Source organism: Dendropsophus ebraccatus, chromosome 11, assembly GCF_027789765.1.
Source record: "Dendropsophus ebraccatus isolate aDenEbr1 chromosome 11, aDenEbr1.pat, whole genome shotgun sequence".
NCBI lineage: Eukaryota > Metazoa > Chordata > Amphibia > Anura > Hylidae > Dendropsophus > Dendropsophus ebraccatus.
In genome coordinates this window covers 98,370,795-98,396,322 of record NC_091464.1, presented here as the reverse complement: position 1 = coordinate 98,396,322, position 25,528 = coordinate 98,370,795, and the positions used below count along the sequence as shown (strand labels likewise).

The window sequence follows — 25,528 nt, the reverse complement described above, 5'->3', positions numbered from 1 at the left end:
CCTGTAGTGTATAGTTGGTGGAGGTCTTGTATACCTGTAGTATATAGTTCGGGGGTCCTGTATATCTGTAGTGTATAGTTTGGGGGTCCTGTGTACCTGTAGTTTATAGTTGGTAGAGGTCTTGTATACCTGTAGTGTAAAGTTTGGGGGGTCCTGTATACCTGAAGTATATAGTTGGGGGAGGTCCTGTATACCTGTAGTATATAGTTGGTGGAGGTCCTGTATACCTGTAGTGTATAGTTTTGGGGTCCTGTAGACCTGTAGTATATAGTTGATGGAGGTTCTGTATACCTGTAGTGTAGAGTTTGGGTTCCTGTATACCTGTAGTGTATAGTTGGTGGATGTCCTGTATAGTGATGTCACGATACCAGACTTTTGAGTTCGATACCGATACTAACTTTTTTATTTCAATACTCAATACCAGTTCGATACTTAGTAAAGTATAAAAAAACAAAACAAAATACAGTGGTAGAAATATAATACCCCTGCACTATTACAGTGATACCAATTTTTATTTTATTGCGTTAAAAATAAAGTTAGTGATATCTGTCTAAGACAGCTCTGCTGCATCAGCTATCACTAAGACAGCTCTGCTGCATCAGCTATCACTAAGACAGCTCTACTACATCAGATATCACTAAGACAGCTCTGCTGCATCAGATATCACTAAGACAGCTCTGCTGCATCAGCTATCACTAAGACAGCTCTGCTGCATTAGCTATCACTAAGACAGCTCTGCTGCATTAGCTATCACTAAGACAGCTTTGCTACATCAGCTATCACTAAGACAGCTCTGCTGCATCAGATATCACTAAGACAGCTCTGCTGCATCAGATATCACTAAGACAGCTCTGCTGCATCAGCTATCACTAAGACAGCTCTGCTTCATCAGCTATCACTAAGACAGCTCTACTACATCAGATATCACTAAGACAGCTCTGCTGCATCAGATATCACTAAGACAGCTCTGCTGCATCAGCTATCACTAAGACAGCTCTGCTGCATTAGCTATCACTAAGACAGCTCTGCTGCATTAGCTATCACTAAGACAGCTTTGCTACATCAGCTATCACTAAGACAGCTCTGCTGCATCAGATATCACTAAGACAGCTCTGCTGCATCAGATATCACTAAGACAGCTCTGCTGCATCAGATACCTTGACTGCCCTACTATCACAGCTACTATCTGCACCAATCACCAAGATTGCTGAAGAAGAGGAGGTTACACAGGATCCCACACACACTATAGCCCCGGCCTCACAGCCCCGTCCCCTCCCCCACCTGCCAGCCGGCTGGATCCTCACATGTGCTGTACATCCACCGCCTCCTCCGTCCTCCTCTCCGGAACCTCCTGCTCTCAGTCTTCTCTCCTCACCCGCCTCCTCCGTCCTCCTCTCCGGAACCTCCTGCTCTCAGTCTTCTCTCCCCACCCGCCTCCTCCGTCCTCCTCTCCGGAACCTCCTGCTCTCAGTCTTCTCTCCTCACCCGCCTCCTCCGTCCTCCTCTCCGGAACCTCCTGCTCTCAGTCTTCTCTCCTCACCCGCCTCCTCCGTCCTCCTCTCCGGAACCTCCTGCTCTCAGTCTTCTCTCCCCACCCGCCTCCTCCGTCCTCCTCTCCGGAACCTCCTGCTCTCAGTCTTCTCTCCCCACCCGCGTCCTCCGTCCTCCTCTCCGGAACCTCCTGCTCTCAGTCTTCTCTCCCCACCCGCCTCCTCCGTCCTCCTCTCCGGATCCTCCTGCTCTCAGTCTTCTCTCCCCACCCGCCTCCTCCGTCCTCCTCTCCGGAACCTCCTGCTCTCAGTCTTCTCTCCCCACCCGCGTCCTCCTCTCCGGATCCTCCTGCTCTCAGTCTTCTCTCCCCACCCGCCTCCTCCGTCCTCCTCTCCGGATCCTCCTGCTCTCAGTCTTCTCTCCCCACCCGCCTCCTCCATCCTCCTCTCCGGATCCTCCTGCTCTCAGTCTGCTCTCCCCACCCGCCTCCTCCGTTCTCCTCTCCGGATCCTCCTGCTCTCAGTCTTCTCTCCTCACCCGCCTCCTCCATCCTCCTCTCCGGAACCTCCTGCTCTCAGTCTTCTCTCCTCACCCGCCTCCTCCATCCTCCTCTCCGGAACCTCCTGCTCTCAGTCTTCTCTCCCCACCCGCCTCCTCCGTCCTCCTCTCCGGATCCTCCTGCTCTCAGTCTTCTCTTCCCACCCGCCCCCTCCGTCCTCCTCTCCGGAACCTCCTGCTCTCAGTCTTCTCTCCTCACCCGCCTCCTCCGTCCTTCTCTCCGGAACCTCCTGCTCTCAGTCTTCTCTCCCCACCCGCCTCCTCCATCCTCCTCTCCGGATCCTCCTGCTCTCAGTCTTCTCTCCCCACCCGCCTCCTCCGTCCTCCTCTCCGGATCCTCCTGCTCTCCGTCTTCTCTCCTCACCCGCCTCCTCCGTCCTCCTCTCCGGATCCTCCTGCTCTCAGTCTTCTCTCCCCAGCCCCCAGACCTCTGTGCAGCTCCAGCTCCGCTGCATAAATCATTTCCCTGATAACAGAGTCTGGCCGAGCCGGACTCTATTATCAGAGAGACACCGGCAGCGGGGGGGGGGGGGGGGGGGGGGTGGTGTCTGTTACACACAGTAGCCGACCCCTGCTGCATACAGAGTGGTTAGATGCCGCTGTCAGTGTGACAGCCGCATCTACACAGTAAGTGCCGGCTATTTGAAAATGGCGCCGCAGGGAGCGGAGGGAGAGCCGCGCAGCGGATGTGACCGCAGGGGGCAGGGAGAGGCATACAGAGAACATGGCCGGCGCTCAGTTAGCCGCCGGCCGTGTTCTCTGCACTGTACTTTATGCACTGCACTATTATGCAGCGTAACATGAAGTATCGATACCAGGAAATCCTGGTATTGAATCGTTTATTTGCCCGAAATATCGATAGTAGTATCGATATTTCGGTGCATCGTGCATCCCTAGTCCTGTATACTTATAGTGTGTAGTTTTGGGGTCCCGTATACCTTTAGTGTATAGTTTGGGGTCCTGTATACCAGTAGTATAGAGTTGGTGGAGATCTTGTATACCTGAAGTATGTAGTTTGAGGGTCCTGTATACCTGTAGTATATAGTTGGTAGAGTTCCTGTATACCTGTAGTGTATAGTTTTGGGGTCCTGTAAACCTGTAGTGTATAGTTTGGGGTCCTGTATACCTGTAGTATAGAGTTGGTGGGGGTGCTGTATACCTGTAGTGTAGTTTTGGGGTCCTGTTTACCTGTAGTGTCCTGTATACCTGCAGGGTTGTATTTACCATTAGGAACTCGTGGTCTGCCTAGGGCAGCACCTTGCATGGGGGCAGGGGGAAGGAAACAACTTTTTATTTTTCTATTCTTCCACCTCCTGTTCAGACTTGCCAGAAAATCTAGTGTATGGTAGTATTGGTCAGGTCTGGTATAGCAGTGTTATCCAGTCACAGTATATGGCGGTATTGGTCAGGTCTGGTATAGCAGTGTTATCCAGTCACAGTATATGGTAGTATTGGTCAGGTCTGGTATGACAGTGTTATCCAGTCACAGTATGGTGGTATTGGTCAGGTCTGGTATAGCAGTGTTATCCAGTCACAGTATATGGCGGTATTGGTCAGGTCTGGTATGGCAGTGTTATCCAGTCACAGTATATGGCGGTATTGGTCAGGTCTGGTGTGGCAGTGTTATCCAGTCACAGTATGGCGGTATTGGTCAGGTCTGGTATATATATACACACACACACACACACAAACACTATATACACATACACACACTATGTACACATCACACATTATATACACACTATATACACATCACACACACTACATACACACTATATACACATCACACACACTATATACACATCACACACTATATACACCTCACACATATACACATCACACACACTACATACACACTATACACACATCGCACACACTATACACACATCACACACACTATATACACATCACACACACTATATACACCTCACACACATCACACACTATATACACCTCACACACACTATATACACCTCACACACATCACACACACTATATACACATCACACACACTATGCACATCACACACACTATATACACATCACACACACTATGTACACATCACACACACTATATACATCACACACACTATATACATCACACACACTATATACACATCACACACACTATACACATCACACACACTATACACATCACACACACACTATTTACACCTCACACACTATATACACATGACACATTATATACACCTCACACACACACAGGGACGTGACTAGAAATGGCTGGGCCCCATAGCAAACTTTTGATTGGGGCCCCCCTTCCTTCCTGACTGAGCACTAAGCCATCAGGTCTAGTCATATCTGCCAGTGCTCATCAGGACTGCTTGCAATTAAAGGGACATTTGCAAAACCCTTGAGGCCCACTTGGCCACCTGGTGCTGCAAATGATCACTCAGGGGGCCCAGTGTATTGCAGGAGTGGGCCACAGGGCCCCCTGATGCAGTGGGCCCCATATCAGCCGCTATGGCTGCTACAGTGGTAGTTCCGCCCCTGCACACACACTATACACATCACACACACACACTATATACACTATATACACATCACACACACACACACTATATACACTATATACACATCACACACACACACTATATACACATCACACACAAACACTATATACACATCACACACACACTATATACACCTCACACACAGTATATACACCTCACACACTATATACACCTCACACACACTATATACACATCACACACTATATACACCTCACACACACTATATACACCTCACACACACTATATACACATCACACACACACACTATATACACATCACACACACACTATATACACATCACACACACTATATACAAATCACACACACACTATATACATTACACACACTATATACACATCACACACTATATACACCTCACACACATTATATACACATCACACACTATATACACCTCACACACATTATATACACATTACACACTATATACACCTCACACACATTATATACACATCACACACTATATACACATCACACACATTAAATACACATCACACACACTATATACATCTCACACACATTATATACACATCACACACATTATATACACCTCACACACACTATATACACATCTCACTCACACTATATACACATCACACACACTATATACACATCTCACTCACACTATATACACATCACACACACTATACACATCACACACTATATACACATCACACACACTATACACATCACACACACTATACACATCACACACTATACACATCACACACACTATACACATCACACACACACACTAGATACACATCACACACAATATATACACATCACACACTATAAACACATCACACACACTATATACACATCACACACACTATATACACATCACACACCCTATACACCTCACACACACTATACACATCACACACACACACACATTATATACACATCACACACTATATACACACCACACACACTATATACATTACACACACTATATACACATCACACACACACTATACACATCACACACACTATATACACATCACACACACTATACACATCACACACATTATATACACATCACACACACACACACACACACACACACACACACACTATATACACCTCACACACATTATATACACATCACACACACTATAAACACATCACACACACTATATACACATCAAACACACACACACACACACACACACACACACACTATACACATCACACACACTATACACATCACACACACTATATACACCTCACACACACTATATACACCTCACACACACTATATACACCTCACACACATTATATACACATCACACACACTATATACACATCACACACATTATATACACATCACACACACACACACTATATACACCTCACACACACTATACACATCACACACACTATATACACATCACACACTATATACACATCACACATTATATATACCTCACACACACACTATACACATCACACACACACTATATACACATCACACACACTATATACACATCACACATTATATATACACATGACACACACTATATACACATGACACACACTATATACACATCACACACACTATATACACATCACACACACAATATACACATCACACACACTATATACACATCACACACACAATATATACATTACACACACTATATACACATCACACACACACATCACACACTATACACATCACACACACTATATACACATCACACACTATATACACATCACACATTATATATACCTCACACACACACTATACACATCACACACACACTATATACACATCACACACACTATATACACATCACACATTATATATACACATGACACACACTATATACACATCACACACACTATATACACATCACACACACTATATACACATCACACACACAATATACACATCACACACACTATATACACATCACACACACAATATATACATTACACACACTATATACACATCACACACACACACACACACTATATACACAGTAATCGTGCACCTCCACACCCCGGTCCCTTACCTGCCCCAGTATCTGCCCCTCAGTCTCTCAGTCACAGTCTGTGAGAAATGAGGAAGAACGTGGAGTCCCGGAGGAAATGGGGGGCGGGTGGTTCTGCTCCAATACACACGTCACCTACTGACAACTGTGACTACTGACAGACACCGCCATGACGTGTGCGAACAATTATCCGATAGTATGAGCTAAAGACTCAGAGGGCAAAGTATGTGAACCCCTGGGATCAGGAGGCGGGGGGACGTCGTCATGTCCTGGGCAAAGAGTTGTCAGTGGGATCATGAGGCGGGGAGAGTTGTCAGTGGGATTATGAGGTGGGGAGAGTTGTCAGTGGGATCATGAGGCGGGGAGAGTTGTCAGTGGGATTATGAGGTGGGGAGAGTTGTCAGTGGGATTATGAGGTGGGGAGAGTTGTCAGTGGGATTATGAGGTGGGGAGAGTTGTCAGTGGGATCATGAGGCGGGGAGAGTTGTCAGTGGGATTATGAGGTGGGGAGAGTTGTCAGTGGGATTATGAGGTGGGGAGAGTTGTCAGTGGGATCATGAGGTGGGGAGAGTTGTCAGTGGGATTATGAGGTGGGGAGAGTTGTCAGTGGGATTATGAGGTGGGGAGAGTTGTCAGTGGGATCATGAGGTGGGGAGAGTTGTCAGTGGGATTATGAGGTGGGGAGAGTTGTCAGTGGGATTATGAGGTGGGGAGAGTTGTCAGTGGGATTATGAGGTGGGGAGAGTTGTCAGTGGGATTATGAGGTGGGGAGAGTTGTCAGTGGGATCTCCACACACCCCATAGATGGAGGCATAGACGGATTATAATGAGGGCCATTTGAGCTTCCGCAGGGGGCCCTGAGCTCCGGGGGCCCCAGAGAGATTGTCCCCATTATAATGCTACCGCAGTTGGCAGCACTGGGCCCAGGATCAGCAGCGCTGGGGCAATACGGCTGCAATAACAGAGGGCGAGGAGAGGGAGCTAATCAGTGGACGGTAAACCATGTGACCATTCCATGACCGGGCCTCCACCAGTGAAATGCAGGTGGGTCATGTGATCGTCACCAGCCGGTGGCCTCCTGGGTTCCAGCTGTTCCTGTAGTGAAGAATGGCAGCTCCAGCATCCCATCCAGGGATGGCCACCAGGACCCCCAGGGCACTGACCGACCCAGGACCCCCAGGGCACTGACCGACCCAGGACCCCCAGGGCACTGACCGACACCAGGACCCCCAGGGCACTGACCAACCCAGGACCCCCAGGGCACTGACCGACACCAGGACCCCCAGGGCACTCACAGACCCAGGACCCCCAGGGCACTGACCGACACCAGGACCCCCAGGGCACTGACCGACACCAGGACCCCCAAGGCACTGACAGATCCAGGACCCCCAGGGCACTGACCGACACCAGGACCCCCAGGGCATTGAACGACACCAGGACCCCCAGGGCACTGACCGACACCAGGACCCCCAGGGCACTGACCGACACCAGGACCCCCAGGGCACTGACCGACACCAGGACCAGGTAAGTGAAAGAAACCAGACTTTTATCCCCTCCAACATCTGTACTTTTTTTTTATTTAATTTATTTAAAGGGGAACTCCAGGTAGAGGTTTAAAAAATGAAGCTTCTGCAGAAGCATATAGCATTACTTACCTGTCTATCCCAGTTTTGAAACTACCAAAAATCCATTTGTTTGGGGATTTTGTTTCGTATTGTGTTTCTGTCCTTCTTGGTTGAGCAGTTCCCAGAATGCAGCACTGGTCCCAGAATGCAATGCTTTCCCTCAGCTGTTCATCACAATCCCAGAGAAGTTGCAGCAGCTGCTTCTTGCCAGTCAGAGATGGTGAATCACTCAGGGGATTGGGGGATCCAGCCCCGCCTCCTGTGACATCACACCCCGCCCCCTGTCTGCATCATCAGCCTGTGCTCAGCAAACACACACAATGGGGGACATTTATTAAGTCCGACATTTTTTACGCCGGACATATAAATGTCCCCGCATCTCCGACGCTACGGAGATTTATATAGAGGCGGACTGCCTCTACATAAATCCCGTGCTCGTCGGTGCGCACAGCCGAAAACCTACGCCAGCTGAAAGGTGGAGTAGGTTTTCGGCGTATCTTTCAGTTTTAAAAATGATGAATCGCGCGGACTATGTATACTATGTGTATACACACATCTATATAACTGTACAGATACGGTAATACATTGTATACACACATCTATATAACTGTACAGATACGGTAATACATTGTATACACACATATATATAACTGTACAGATACGGTAATACATTGTATACACATCTATATAACTGTACAGATACGGTAATACATTGTATACACATCTATATAACTGTACAGATACGGTAATACATTGTATACACATCTATATAACTGTACAGATACGGTAATACATTGTATACACTATATAACTGTACAGATACAGTAATACATTGTATACACATCTATATACTGTACAGATACGGTAATACATTGTATACACACATCTATATAACTGTACAGATACGGTAATACATTGTATACACATCTATATAACTGTACAGATACGGTAATACATTGTATACACATCTATATAACTGTACAGATACGGTAATACATTGTGTACACATCTATATAACTGTACAGATACGGTAATATACATTGTATACACACATCTATATAACTGTACAGATACGGTAATACATTGTATACACACATATATATAACTGTACAGATACGGTAATACATTGTATACACACATATATATAACTGTACAGATACGGTAATACATTATACACACATCTATATAACTGTACAGATACGGTAATACATTGTATACACACATCTATATAACTGTACAGATACGGTAATACATTGTATACACATCTATATAACTGTACAGATACGGTAATACATTGTATACACATCTATATAACTACAGATACGGTAATACATTGTATACACATCTATATAACTGTACAGATACGGTAATACATTGTATACACACATCTATATAACTGTACAGATACGGTAATATATTGTATACACATCTATATAACTGTACAGATACGGTAATACATTGTATACACATCTATATAACTGTACAGATACGGTAACACATTGTATACACATCTATATACTGTACAGATACGGTAATACATTGTATACACATCTATATAACTACAGATACGGTAATACATTGTATACACATCTATATAACTGTACAGATACGGTAATACATTGTATACACACATCTATATAACTGTACAGATACGGTAATACATTGTATACACATCTATATAACTGTACAGATACGGTAATACATTGTATACACATCTATATACTGTACAGATACGGTAATATATTGTATACACATCTATATAACTGTACAGATACGGTAATACATTGTATACACATCTATATAACTGTACAGATACGGTAATACATTGTATACACATCTATATAACTGTACAGATACGGTAACACATTGTATACACATCTATATACTGTACAGATACGGTAATACATTGTATACACATCTATATACTGTGCAGATACGGTAATACATTGTATACACATCTATATACTGTACAGATACGGTAATACATTGTATACACATCTATATAACTGTACAGATACGGTAATACATTGTATACACATCTATATACTGTACAGATACGGTAATACATTGTGTACACACACATCTATATACTGTAAAGATACGGTAATACATTTTATACACATCTATATACTGTACAGATACGGTAATACATTGTATACACATCTATATACTGTACAGATACGGTAATACATTGTATACACATCTATATAACTGTACAGATACGGTAATACATTGTATACACATCTATATACTGTACAGATACGGTAATACATTGTGTACACATCTATATATATATACTGTACAGATACGGTAATACATTGTATACACATCTATATACTGTACAGATACGGTAATATATTGTATACACACATCTATATAACTGTACAGATACGGTAATACATTGTATACACATCTATATAACTGTACAGATACGGTAATACATTGTATACACATCTATATACTGTACAGATACGGTAATACATTATATACACATCTATATAACTGTACAGATACGGTAATACATTGTATACACATCTATATATATATACTGTACAGATACGGTAATACATTGTATACACATCTATATACTGTACAGATACGGTAATATATTGTATACACACATCTATATAACTGTACAGATACGGTAATACATTGTATACACATCTATATAACTGTACAGATACGGTAATACATTGTATACACATCTATATACTGTACATATACGGTAATACATTGTATACACACATCTATATAACTGTACAGATACGGTAATACATTGTATACACACATCTATATAACTGTACAGATACGGTAATACACTGTATACACATCTATATACTGTACAGATACGGTAATACATTGTATACACATCTATTTACTGTACAGATACGGTAATACATTGTACACACATCTATATACTGTACAGATACGGTAATACATTGTATACACATCTATATAACTGTACAGATACGGTAATACATTGTATACACACATCTATATAACTGTACAGATACGGTAATACATTGTATACACACATCTATATATATAACTATACAGATACGGTAATACATTGTATACACATCTATATATATAACTGTACAGATACGGTAATACATTATATACACATCTATATATAGCTGTACAGATACGGTAATACATTGTATACACATCTATATAACTACAGATACGGTAATACATTGTATACACATCTATATACTGTACAGATACGGTAATACATTGTATACACATCTATATAACTGTACAGATACGGTAATACATTGTATACACATCTATATACTGTACAGATACGGTAATACATTGTATACACATCTATATAACTACAGATACGGTAATACATTATATACACATCTATATAACTGTACAGATACGGTAATACATTGTATACACATCTATATACTGTACAGATACGGTAATACATTGTATACACATCTATATAACTACAGATACGGTAATACATTATATACACATCTATATACTGTACAGATACGGTAATACATTGTATACACATCTATATACTGTACAGATACGGTAATACATTGTATACACACATCTATATACTGTACAGATACGGTAATACATTGTATATACATCTATATAACTGTACAGATACGGTAATACATTGTATACACATCTATATACTGTACAGATACGGTAATACATTGTATATACATCTATATAACTGTACAGATACGGTAATACATTGTATACACATCTATATACTGTACAGATACGGTAATACATTGTATACACATCTATATACTGTGCAGATACGGTAATACATTGTATACACATCTATATACTGTACAGATACGGTAATACATTGTATACACACATATATTTAACGTTTAATGTACTTTTAATAGAAAACAAATGTTCCTTTTGTGGAGTTCCCCTTTAAGACTGCTAGGATACCCCTTACCGCGTGATGGTGCTGAACTCCTGAAATAACTGCACGGACAACAGTTCCAACTTAAGTGGACGGGGTTGGCCACAGCTTTATTAAAGTATAAACTAGAAACCAGAAAATCTTCTTCGGGGTTGTGCCAGCCGTTGGAAGGCCGACGGGCACTGCCTCCATTTTCCTTAACCGCCAGCCGTGACTTACTCGAAAGTTGTACCAGACTTACACACAGAAACCACCACTGGCATGCAGACAAAAACATTAACTTAACAGAGTTTTACTATAGGGAGGGAGGGAGGGACAAACTCCTATGGTGGCAAACCGGAAAGAGGGTGAGTCCGCCCCTTACCCAGCCATTTATACCACATGCCTCCTCCCACTGCCAACCCTTTCCTGACAACTACTCCTCCCCCCTTGACAACCAGAACTCCCACCATGTGCAGCTACCCGTTGATAGCCCCCTTCACAGACCATTAACCCCTTGCTCTCACCACCGCCCCATCAGTCTAAGACACCATTCCTTATACAGGCTGGTGTCCCACATCTGCCCCTGGATGGAGGCCACAGCTCAGGCGGGGGTTATATAAGACATGAGAACTGAAGAATGTGGGAGATGGGGGGAGAAGCAGAGGGTGAGATCCCAGGGTCCCTGGCTGTAGATCGGCCTCCTCCCCTCCGGGGGTCTCTCCAGCACAGGCCGCACCATGGAGGCCGGAGCAGCTGCTGTTGCACAATCTCACCCGGGACCTTCCTCACATTTTTCCTACTTCCACATTTGGGCTCAGAGATGTCTCCTTATATAATGTGTCCTCTCTGCCGGCCTGACCTGCTCATAGAACACAGTCCCCTGACCAGTGTCGGACTGTGCGATCCTCCGGTGGGCCCCTCCCCCACTCCCACTGAGGGCCCCCCAGACAGCCATAGAGTGAGGCTGCCTGTCCTCAGTGGGCCCCAGTATCTCACGCTGCAGCAGCTGTCAGGTCTCCAGCAGCCCTTGCAGGATACCTGGACTCAAGACCGGGCAAAACCATGTCCCCTTATCACCCAGGAAGCCCTGCCCCCACCGTGGGTAGCCCCGCCCCCTGACGGCATGAATGATCTCTCTCATGCAGAGCAGGAAGAGGGATCACTGGGAGACTAGAGGAAGCATACAGGTGAGGTAAGTATAGCTGTTTTTTTTTAATTTTAAATAGAGATGGAGGGGCAGAAGAATGATGAAGAAGGCTATAGTATGGTGATGAGGGGCAAAAGGATGAGGGGAACTACTATGATGATGGAGGGGCAGAAGGATGAAGGAGGTAGTAGTATGATGATAGAGGGCAGGAGGATGAAGGAGGTAGTAGTATTAAGATGGAGGGGCAGGAGGATGAAGGAGGTAGTAGTATGATGATGGAGGGGCAGGAGGATGAAGGAGGTAGTAGTATGATGATGGATGGACAGAAGGATGAAGGAGGTAGTAGTATGATAGAGGGCAGGAGGATGAAGGAGGTAGTAGTATGATGATAGAGGGCAGGAGGATGAAGGAGGTAGTAGTATGATGATAGAGGGCAGGAGGATGAAGGAGGTAGTAGTATGATGATGGAAGGGCAGAAGGATGAAGGAGGTAGTAGTATGATGATAGAGGGCAGGAGGATGAAGGGGGTAGTAGTATGATCATGGAGGGCAGGAGGATGAAGGAGGTAGTAGTATGATGATAGAGGGCAGGAGGATGAAGGAGGTAGTAGTATGATGATAGAGGGCAGGAGGATGAAGGAGGTAGTAGTATGATGATAGAGGGCAGGAGGATGAAGGAGGTAGTAGTATGATGATAGAGGGGCAGGAGGATGAAGGAGGTAGTAGTATAATCATGGAGGGCAGGAGGATGAAGGAGGTAGTAGTATGATGATGGAGGAGCAGGAGGATGAAGGAGGTAGTAGTATGATGATGGAGGGGCCGGAGGATGAAGGAGGTAGTAGTATGATGATGGAGGGGCAGGAGGATGAAGGAGGTAGTAGTATGATGATGGAGGGGCCGGAGGATGAAGGAGGTAGTAGTATGATGATGGAGGGGCAGGAGGATGAAGGAGGTAGTAGTATGATGATGGAGGGGCCGGAGGATGAAGGAGGTAGTAGTATGATGGTGGAGGGGCAGGAGGATGAAGGAGGTAGTAGTAGTATGATCATGGAGGGCAGGAGGATGAAGGAGGTAGTAGTATGATCATGGAGGGCAGGAGGATGAAGGAGGTAGTAGTATGATGATGGAGGGGCCGGAGGATGAAGGAGGTAGTACTATGATGATGGAGGGGCCGGAGGATGAAGGAGGTAGTAGTATGATGGTGGAGGGGCAGGAGGATGAAGGAGGTAGTAGTAGTATGATCATGGAGGGCAGGAGGATGAAGGAGGTAGTAGTATGATCATCATGGAGGGCAGGAGGATGAAGGAGGTAGTAGTATGATGATGGAGGGGCCGGAGGATGAAGGGGGAGTAGTATGATGATGGAGGGACAGGAGGATGAAGGAGGTAGTAGTATGATGGTGGAGGGGCAGGAGGATGAAGGGGTAGTAGTATGATGATGGAAGGGCAGGAGGATGAAGGAGGTAGTAGTATGATGATGGAAGGGCAGGAGGATGATGAAGGAGGTAGTAGTATGATGATGGATGGACAGGAGGATGAAGGGGGTAGTAGTATGATGGTGGAGGGGCAGGAAGATGAAGGAGGTAGTAGTATGATGATGGAAGGGCAGGAGGATGAAGGAGGTAGTAGTATGATGATAGAGGGCAGGAGGATGAAGGAGGTAGTAGTATGATGATGAAAGAGCAGGAGGATGAAGGAGGTAGTAGTATGATGATGTAGGGCAGGAGGATGAAGGAGGTAGTAGTATGATGATAGAGGGCAGGAAGATGAAGGAGGTAGTAGTATGATGATAGAGGGCAGGAGGATGAAGGAGGTAGTAGTATGATGATGGAGGAGCAGGAGGATGAAGGGGTAGTAGTATGATGATGGAGGAGCAGGAGGATGAAGGGGTAGTAGTATGACGATAGAGGGCAGGAGGATGAAGGGGTAGTAGTATGATGATAGAGGGCAGGAGGATGAAGGAGGTAGTAGTATGATGATGGAGGAGCAGGAGGATGAAGGGGTAGTAGTATGACGATAGAGGGCAGGAGGATGAAGGGGGTAGTAGTATGATGATGGAGGAGCAGGAGGATGAAGGGGTAGTAGTATGATGATGGAGGGCAGGAGGATGAAGGGGGTAGTAGTATGATGATGGAGGAGCAGGAGGATGAAGGGGTAGTAGTATGATGATGGAGGGCAGGAGGATGAAGGGGGTAGTAGTATGATGATGGAGGAGCAGGAGGATGAAGGAGGTAGTAGTATGATAGAGGGCAGGAGGATGAAGGAGGTAGTAGTATGATGATGGAGGAGCAGGAGGATGAAGGGGTAGTAGTATGATGATGTAGGGCAGGAGGATGAAGGAGGTAGTAGTATGATGATGGAGGAGCAGGAGGATGAAGGGGTAGTAGTATGACGATAGAGGGCAGGAGGATGAAGGGGGTAGTAGTATGATGATGGAGGAGCAGGAGGATGAAGGGGTAGTAGTATGATGATGGAGGGCAGGAGGATGAAGGAGGTAGTAGTATGATTATATGGGGTGCAGCTGCATCATATGGGCACAAACTACCAATATATACAGTCAGTCATTGGAGTGCTATCTCTATAGTCTGCTCTGAGTGGGGGACAAGTGAGTTGTTGCAGATCCAGATGAATCCAGGATAGGGCCGGGTCAGTATGTCGCTTTTTACCGATTGTTCTCTGGTGGGCCCCAAGGATCATTTCCTCTGGTGGGCCCCAAGGATAATTTCCTCTGGTGGGCCCCAAGGATCATTTCCTCTGGTGGGCCCCAAGGATCATTTCCTCTGGTGGGCCCCAAGGATCATTTCCTCTGGTGGGCCCCAAGGATCATTTCCTCTGGTGGGCCCCAAGGATCATTTCCTCTGGTGGGCCCCAAGGATCATTTCCTCTGGTGGGCCCTAGGTATCCCAGTCCGACACTGCCCCTGACTGTCACCATGACAGACGTTCTAGGTGTATTCCCATCATATCGGGGAGGTTTTCCCTCTTACAGATTCTAACTAAAAAGAAACCCTGCCTGCCCTGACCTTCTGCCACCATTCTACTGCCACTCCCGCCACGAGATCTGTAACCTCAGTCTATACGCCGGCGTCTCTTCTGTCTAATCACTGGGGTCTCTTCTGTCTATACGCCGTCGTCTCTTCTGTCTATACACTGGCATCTCTTCTGTCTATAGGATGGTGTCTCTTCTGTCTATACACTGGCATCTCTTCTGTCTATAGGATGGCGTCTCTTCTGTCTATAGGATGGCGTCTCTTCTGTCTATATGTCGGCGTCTCTTCTGTCTATAGGATGGCGTCTCTTCTGTCTATAGGATGGCATCTCTTCTGTCTATAGGATGGCGTCTCTTCTGTCTATAGGATGGCGTCTCTTCTGTCTATAGGATGGCATCTCTTCTGTCTATAGGATGGAGTCTCTTCTGTCTATAGGATGGCGTCTCTTCTGTCTATAGGATGGAGTCTCTTCTGTCTATATGTCTGCGTCTCTTCTGTCTATAGGATGGTGTCTCTTCTGTCTATATGATGGTGTCTCTTCTGTCTATAGGATGGTGTCTCTTCTGTCTATAGGATGGAGTCTCTTCTGTCTATACACTGGTGTCTCTTCTGTCTATAGGATGGTGTCTCTTCTGTCTATAGGATGGTGTCTCTTCTGTCTATACGTTGGCGTCTCTTCTGTCTATAGGATGGCATCTCTTCTGTCTATAGGATGGCATCTCTTCTGTCTATAGGATGGTGTCTCTTCTGTCTATACACTGGCATCTCTTCTGTCTATAGGATGGCGTCTCTTCTGTCTATATGTCGGCGTCTCTTCTGTCTATAGGATGGCGTCTCTTCTGTCTATAGGATGGCATCTCTTCTGTCTATAGGATGGCATCTCTTCTGTCTATAGGATGGCGTCTCTTCTGTCTATAGGATGGAGTCTCTTCTGTCTATAGGATGGAGTCTCTTCTGTCTATAGGATGGCGTCTCTTCTGTCTATATGTCGGCGTCTCTTCTGTCTATAGGATGGTGTCTCTTCTGTCTATATGTCGGCGTCTCTTCTGTCTATAGGATGGTGTCTCTTCTGTCTATATGTCGGCGTCTCTTCTGTCTATAGGATGGCGTCTCTTCTGTCTATAGGATGGAGTCTCTTCTGTCTATAGGATGGAGTCTCTTCTGTCTATACACTGGTGTCTCTTCTGTCTATAGGATGGTGTCTCTTCTGTCTATACACTGGTGTCTCTTCTGTCCATATGTCGGCGTCTCTTCTGTCTAGGATGGCGTCTCTTCTGTCTATAGGATGGTGTCTCTTCTGTCTATAGGATGGTGTCTCTTCTGTCTATACGCTGGCGTCTCTTCTGTCTATACGATGGCGTCTCTTCTGTCTATACGATGGCGTCTCTTCTGTCTATATACTGGCGTCTCTTCTGTCTATACGCTGGTGTCTCTTCTGTCTATACACTGACGTCTCTTCTGTCTATACGCTGGCGTCTCTTCTGTCTATACGCTGGCGTCTCTTCTGTCTATATACTGGCGTCTCTTCAGTCTATACGCTGGCGTCTCTTCTGTCTATATACTGGCGTCTCTTCTGTCTATACGCTGGTGTCTCTTCTGTCTATACACTGACGTCTCTTCTGTCTATACGCTGGCGTCTCTTCTGTCTATACGCTGGCGTCTCTTCTGTCTATATACTGGCGTCTCTTCAGTCTATACGCTGGCGTCTCTTCTGTCTATACACTGACATCCCTCCAGTTTATGGAGACCCCACTACAGCTGCTAAATGGCTGAACAGGCCGGAAACGTCACATCTCAAGATGCATTGTAAACCAGAGGCCGGAGCAGCGCCATGTGGGACCAGGTGCTGGAACTGGGGAGGTAATGGAAGTCATTGCCTTCATCCATCCCCTCCCCGACCATAGAAAAAAAAAGCCCTCCTGCCCAGAGTTCCCCTTTAAGGTAGGCCGGGGGATTTCTTGCTCGCTTTGTTCTTGGCAGTTCCAAGGTTTCTGAAGTGGACGGTGGTTGTTGATGTGGGAATTACTGGAAGGGACACTGCTGCCTTCTGTTGCTTCACAGTCCTCCAGTCCTCGGCTTTCTGGATCACCAATTTGTGTTTCCATCTAAATCCTCCAGGACCACGTGAGTGCCTCTCTTTTCCTACAACACATAAGGCTCAGCTTCAAACCATGGAGACAATTTACTAAATTGGTCATTTTGATGCCACACCGTATCTCCTTGGTTAGGGCCACTAGTTTGGTGCTGGGGGGTTGCGTTCCTTTACTCATCAATTTCCGTGATTGTTTCCCGACTTCTAGCAGAAGGACCCCAATGTCTGGCAATTTTGTCCTGAATTTGCGACCACAGAGAAGTTTCAGAGGTTGCACTATGCCCCATCTCTCCACCAGCACAGCATCTCTTATTCTGTACAATGTCCCATCTCTCCACCAGCACAGCATCTCTTATTCTGTACAATGTCCCATCTCTCCACCAGCACAGCATCTCTTATTCTGTACAATGTCCCATCTCTCCACCAGCACAGCATCTCTTATTCTGTACAATGTCCCATCTCTCCACCAGCACAGCATCTCTTATTCTGTACAATGCTCCTCTGAGCGGGCGTAGCGGCGGCATGGCTCCTCTGAGCGGGCGTAGCGGCGGCATGGCTCCTCTGAGCGGGCGTAGCGGCGGCATGGCTCCTCTGAGCGGGCGTAGCGGCGGCATGGCTCCTCTGAGCGGGCGTAGCGGCGGCATGGCTCCTCTGAGCGGGCGTAGCGGCGGCATGGCTCCTCTGAGCGGGCGTAGCGGCGGCATGGCTCCTCTGAGCGGGCGTAGCGGCGGCATGGCTCCTCTGAGCGGGCGTAGCGGCGGCATGGCTCCTCTGAGCGGGCGTAGCGGCGGCATGGCTCCTCTGAGCGGGCGTAGCGGCGGCATGGCTCCTCTGAGCGGGCGTAGCGGCGGCATGGCTCCTCTGAGCGGGCGTAGCGGCGGCATGGCTCCTCTGAGCCGGTGTAGCGGCGGCATGGCTCCTCTGAGCCGGTGTAGCGGCGGCATGGCTCCTCTGAGCCGGTGTAGCGGCGGCATGGCTCCTCTGAGCCGGTGTAGCGGCGGCATGGCTGCTCTGAGCCGGTGTAGCGGCGGCATGGCTCCTCTGAGCCGGTGTAGCGGCGGCATGGCTCCTCTGAGCCGGTGTGGCGGCGGCATGGCTCCTCTGAGCCGGTGTAGCGGCGGCATGGCTCCTCTGAGCCGGTGTAGCGGCGGCATGGCTCCTCTGAGCCGGTGTAGCGGCGGCATGGCTCCTCTGAGCCGGTGTAGCGGCGGCATGGCTCCTCTGAGCCGGTGTAGCGGCGGCATGGCTGCTCTGAGCCGGTGTAGTGGCGGCATGGCTCCTCTGAGCCGGTGTAGTGGCGGCATGGCTCCTCTCAGCAGGTGCGGACCCTCCTGTACATGAAACAGAACTGAAATACCTTTTCCCACTTGTCCCAGCGCTGTGACAGACTAGTAGGATCTCCAGACACATGAAAAGGTCCAATAGCTGGTAATTCCAGGAATCTCATCATCCTCCTCCTCGCCATAATGTAGTGTATGAACACAGAGCAGACTTTATAGCGACTCTGTACCTATCCCCCCCCCACCCCCCACTTGTACCTTCGGATAGCTGCTTTTAACCCTTAGAGGACCGGGCCAATTGAAATTTTTGCATTTTCGTTTTTTCGTTTTGCTTAAAAGACCATAGCACTTGCATTTTTCCACCTAGAAACCCACATGAGCCCTTATTTTTTGCACCACTAATTGTACTTTGCAATGACAGGCTGAATTTTTTCATAACGTACACTGCAAAACCAGAAAAAAATTCAAAGTGTGGTGAAATTGAAAAAAAAAAACGCATTTCTTTTCTTTTTTTTTTTAGTTTTTACGCCGTTCGCCCTGGGGTAAAACTGACTTCTTACATATGTTCCTCAAGTCATTACGATTACAACGATATGTAACATGTATAACTTTTATTGTATCTGATAACAAATATACGTTCCTTAAAATCGCTCCATTCCCCGGCTTATAGCGCTTTTATCCTTTGGTCTATGGGGCTGTGTCAGGTGTCATTTTTTGCGCCATGATGTGTTCTTTCTATCGGTACCTTGATTGCACATATTCGACTTTTTGATCGCTTTTTATTACATTTTTTCTGGATTTGATGCGACCAAAAATGCGCAATTTTGCACTTAGGGTTTTTTTTGCGCTGACGCCGTTTACCGTGCGAGATCAGGAATGTGATTAATTAATAGTTCGGGCGATTACGCACGCGGCGATAGTAAACATGTTTATTTATTTTTATTTATAACATAGGAAAAGGGGGGGGTGATTCTGACTTTTTATTAATAACACTTTTATTTTTACTTTTACACTTATACTAGAAGCCCCCTGGGTTTAGGGTTATTCTCCCCCCTGGGGTTAGGGTTATTCCCCCCCCTGGGGTTAGGGTTATTCCCCCCCCTGGGTTTAGGGTTATTCCCCCCCCTGGGGTTAGGGTTATTCCCCCCCCTGGGGTTTGGGTTATTCCCCCCCCCCCCCTGGGGTTAGGGTTATTCCCCCCCCCCCCTGGGGTTAGGGTTATTCCCCCCCCCCTGGGGTTAGGGATATTCCCCCCCTGGGGTTAAGGTTATTCCCCCCCTGGGGTTAGGGTTATTCCCCCCCTGGGGTTAGGGTTATTCCCCCCCCTGGGGTTAGGGTTATTCCCCCCCCTGGGGTTAGGGTTATTCCCCCCCCTGGGGTTAGGGTTATTCCCCCCCCTGGGGTTAGGGTTATTCCCCCCCCTGGGGTTAGGGTTATTCCCCCCCCTGGGGTTAGGGTTATTCCCCCCCTGGGGTTAGGGTTATTCCCCCCCCTGGGGTTAGGGTTATTCCCCCCTGTGGGACTTCTAGTATAAGTACACTGATCTCTCATGCAGATCAATGTTGCATAGAGATGCAGCATAGATCAATGAGATAGGCACATCGATTGCTTCCGGCTGCTGCAGCCGGAAGCAAACTAGTGCTGACCCCGGATGGGGGAAGATGTGTGGATCGCTTCTCCAGGACAACGTCCCGGGGGTGTGATCCTCCCCACTAGCAGCCAGCCAGAAAGTTAACACATTACTTACACCCCTCATGCGTCTTCAATCCAGGTCTACATACGTCGGCTCCTTCATTGACCTCAGTGTATCATCCGTCCCACAACCTCTCGGTAGTCCAGGTCTACATACGCTGGTTCCTTCATTGACCTCAGTGTATCATCCGTCCCACAACCTCTCGGTAGTCCAGGTCTACATACGCCGGCTCCTTCATTGATCTCAGTGTATCATCCGTCCCACAACCTCTCGGTAGTCCAGGTCTACATACGCTGGTTCCTGCATTGACCTCAGTGTATAAAACGCCCCACAACCTCTCGGTAGTCCAGGTCTACATACGCTGGCTCCTTCATTGACCTCAGTGTATAATCGGTCCCATTAACGTTTGGGGAGCAGCTGACATCAGAATGCTCCCTCCACAGATGACTTTTACTCTTTTTTATTTGAGGACATGGATTCAGCTGCCATATTATTATTGTGCCAATCTCGTAAGACTTTCATCTTCAGTTCTTGTCTCCAGTCTCAGATATCAAATACTATATCATTGTTCCCTCATTTGTCATTCTGTGCCCCCCCCCCCCCCCCCCCCCCCAGTGCTCCTCCTGTTCCTCCTAACACAAAGGAGCAGAAAGTGGTCCTGCTGGTGGCTTGATGCTTTTCTATCACCCTGTCTTATGTAATGGCCCGATTCTTGTGTCTGCTCCATACTATGGCGCCACACGCTGTGCCCCTGAATATATCACCCCACACACTGTGCCCCTGAATATATCACCCCACACACTGTGCCCCTAAATATATCACCACACACACTGTGCCCCTGAATATATCACCCCACACACTGTGCCCCTGAATATACCGCCACACACTGTGCCCCTGAGTATATCACCCCCCACACTGTGCCCCTGAATATATCACCACACACTGTGCCCCTAAATATATCACCCCACACACTGTGCCCCTGAATATATCACCCCACACACTGTGCTCCTGAGTATATCACCCCACACACTGTGCCCCTGAATATATCACCCCCCACACTGTGCCCCTAAGTATATCACCACACACACTGTGCCCCTGAATATATCACCCCACACACTGTGCCCCTGAATATATCACCCCCCACACTGTGCCCCTAAATATATCACCCCCCACACTGTGCCCCTGAATATATCAACCCCCACACTGTGCCCCTGAATATATCAACCCCCACACTGTGCCCCTGAATATATCACCCCACACACTGTGCCCCTGAATATATCAACCCCCACACTGTGCCCCTGAATATATCACCACACACACTGTGCCCCTGAATATATCACCCCACACTGTGCCCCTGAATATATCACCCCCCACACTGTGCTCCTGAGTATATCACCCCACACACTGTGCTCCTGAATATACCGCCACACACTGTGCCCCTAAATATATCACCACACACTGTGCCCCTGAATATATCACCACACACACTGTGCCCCTGAATATATCACCCCCCACACTGTGCCCCTGAATATATCACCCCGCACACTGTGCCCCTGAATATATCACCCCACACTGTGCCCCTGAATATATCACCCCCCACACTGTGCTCCTGAGTATATCACCCCACACACTGTGCTCCTGAATATATCACCACACACACTGTGCCCCTAAATATATCACCACACACTGTGCCCCTGAATATATCACCACACACACTGTGCTCCTGAGTATATCACCACACACACTGTGCCCCTGAGTATGCCGCCACACACTGTGCTCCTGAATATATCACCACACACACTGTGCTCCTGAGTATATCACCCCACACACTGTGCTCCTGAATATACCGCCACACACTGTGCCCCTAAATATATCACCACACACTGTGCCCCTGAATATATCACCACACACACTGTGCTCCTGAATATATCACCCCACACACTGTGCCCCTGAATATATCACCCCACACTGTGCCCCTGAATATATCACCCCACACTGTGCCCCTGAATAGATCACCACACACACTGTGCTCCTGAGTATATCACCCCACACACTGTGCCCCTGAATATATCACCCCCCGCACTGTGCCCCTAAATATATCACCCCACACACTGTGCCCCTGAATATATCACCCCCCGCACTGTGCCCCTAAATATATCACCCCACACACTGTGCCCCTGAATATACCGCCACACACTGTGCCCCTAAATATATCACCACACACTGTGCCCCTGAATATATCACCCCACACACTGTGCCCCTAAATATATCACCCCACACACTGTGCCCCTGAATATATCACCCCACACACTGTGCCCCTGAATATATCACCCCCCGCACTGTGCCCCTGAATATATCACCCCACACACTGTGCCCCTGAATATATCACCACACACTGTGCCCCTGAATATATCACCCCACTAACTGTGCCCCTGAATATATCACCCCACTAACTGTGCCCCTGAATATATCACCCCACACACTGTGCCCCTGAATATATCACCACACACTGTGCCCCTGAATATATCACCCCACACACTGTGCCCCTGAATATACCGCCACACACTGTGCCCCTAAATATATCACCCCCCACACTGTGCCCCTGAATATATCACCCCACACACTGTGCCCCTGAATATATCACCCCACACTGTGCCCCTGAGTATATCACCCCACACTGTGCCCCTGAATATATCACCCCACACACTGTGCCCCTGAATATATCACCCCCCACACTGTGCCCCTGAATATATCACCCCCCACACTGTGCCCCTGAATATATCACCCCACACACTGTGCCCCTGAATATACCGCCACACACTGTGCCCCTGAATATATCACCCCCCACACTGTGCCCCTGAATATATCACCCCACACACTGTGCCCCTGAATATATCACCCCACACACTGTGCCCCTGAGTATACCGCCACACACCATGCCTATGAATAGAATATTGTCTCCATCCCCGGAGCCTGTACTGTAACAAGCCCCCTAGTTCCAGTAAGAATGGTCCTTCACATAGATGGAGGTGTTGAGTCTATTAGTGGCGCCCCCCGGGGGCTTAGTCACCAACCTCACTTCCTCATTTCTGCCTCACAATCTATCATCTATCACCAACAAATCTCAGGGAAGAATCTCATCTTCTCGGCTCAGTGGTCTAGAACCTGAACTGACTCAGCAGAGAATGAGAACATGGCGGTGTTAACCCCTGCAGGGTCAGGGCGGAAGATCAGGTAGAAATATCACAAGAGACACAAACCGGGGCCAAAACATCACCGATTCTCCAGTGATACGGTATGTGGGTGTGTCTAAGGACTTTTGGGTGTGTCCAGTGATTTGTGTGTGAAAGATTTATAGGTGCACCTAGTGATTTTTTGGGTGTGTCCAGTGATTTGTGGGTGTGTCTAAAGATTTTTGGGCGTGCCCAGTGATTTATGGGTGTGTCTATAGACTTTTGGGTGTGTCCAGTGATTTATGGGTGTGTCTAATGACTTTTCAGTGTGTCCAGTGATTTGTGGGTGTGTCTAATGACTTTTGGGTGTGTTTAGTGATATGTGGGTGTGTCTAGTGATTTGTGGGCGTGTCCAAAGACTTTTGGGTGTGTTCAGTGATTTGTGGGTGTGTCTTATCAATAACAAGGCAGTATTCATGGTAGCTGCTGATAAAGCACTGACCTGCAGGGGGCACCAGATCTCCAATAACAAAATGCCATAACGTAATGCTGTAATTGTCTTTTTATAACAGCATTTCCCGCTGTAGACGCGGTGACGTCACAGTTTCCCCCTGTAGACGCGGTGACGTCACAGTTTCCCCCTGTAGATGCGGTGACGTCACAGTTTCCCCCTGTAGATGCGGTGACGTCACAGTTTCCCCCTGTAAACGCGGTGACGTCACTCTTTCCCCCCATAGACGCGGTGACGTCACAGTTTCCCCCTGTAGACGCGGTGACATCACTCTTTCGCCCTGTAGATGCGGTGACGTCACTGTTTCCCACTGTAAACGCGGTGACGTCACTCTTTCCCCCCGTAGACGCGGTGACATCACTCTTTCGCCCTGTAGATGCGGTGACGTCACTGTTTCCCACTGTAAACGCGGTGACGTCACTCTTTCCCCCCGTAGACGCGGTGACATCACTCTTTCCCCCTGTAGATGCGGTGACGTCACCGTTTCCCCCCGTAGACGCGGTGACGTCACTCTTTCCCCCCGTAGACGCG

At 47.2% G+C, this 25,528-nt stretch overlaps 1 protein-coding gene across 2 annotated transcripts in view; it reads right to left on the bottom strand.

Moving 5' to 3' along the window:
- The window catches only part of LOC138767545 (ICOS ligand-like), a 23,711-nt gene extending 17,027 nt beyond the window's left edge, over positions 1-6,684 (bottom strand). Inside the window, exon 1 of one of the 2 annotated variants that reach the window (XM_069945112.1) lies at positions 6,622-6,684. The gene's annotated coding sequence lies outside the window, so the exon portion shown is untranslated. Of the gene's footprint in view, positions 1-1,304; positions 1,336-6,621 lie in introns of those variants that run through there. The other variant, XM_069945114.1, reaches the window with a different exon arrangement.
- Positions 6,685-25,528: the final 18,844 nt, after the last annotated feature.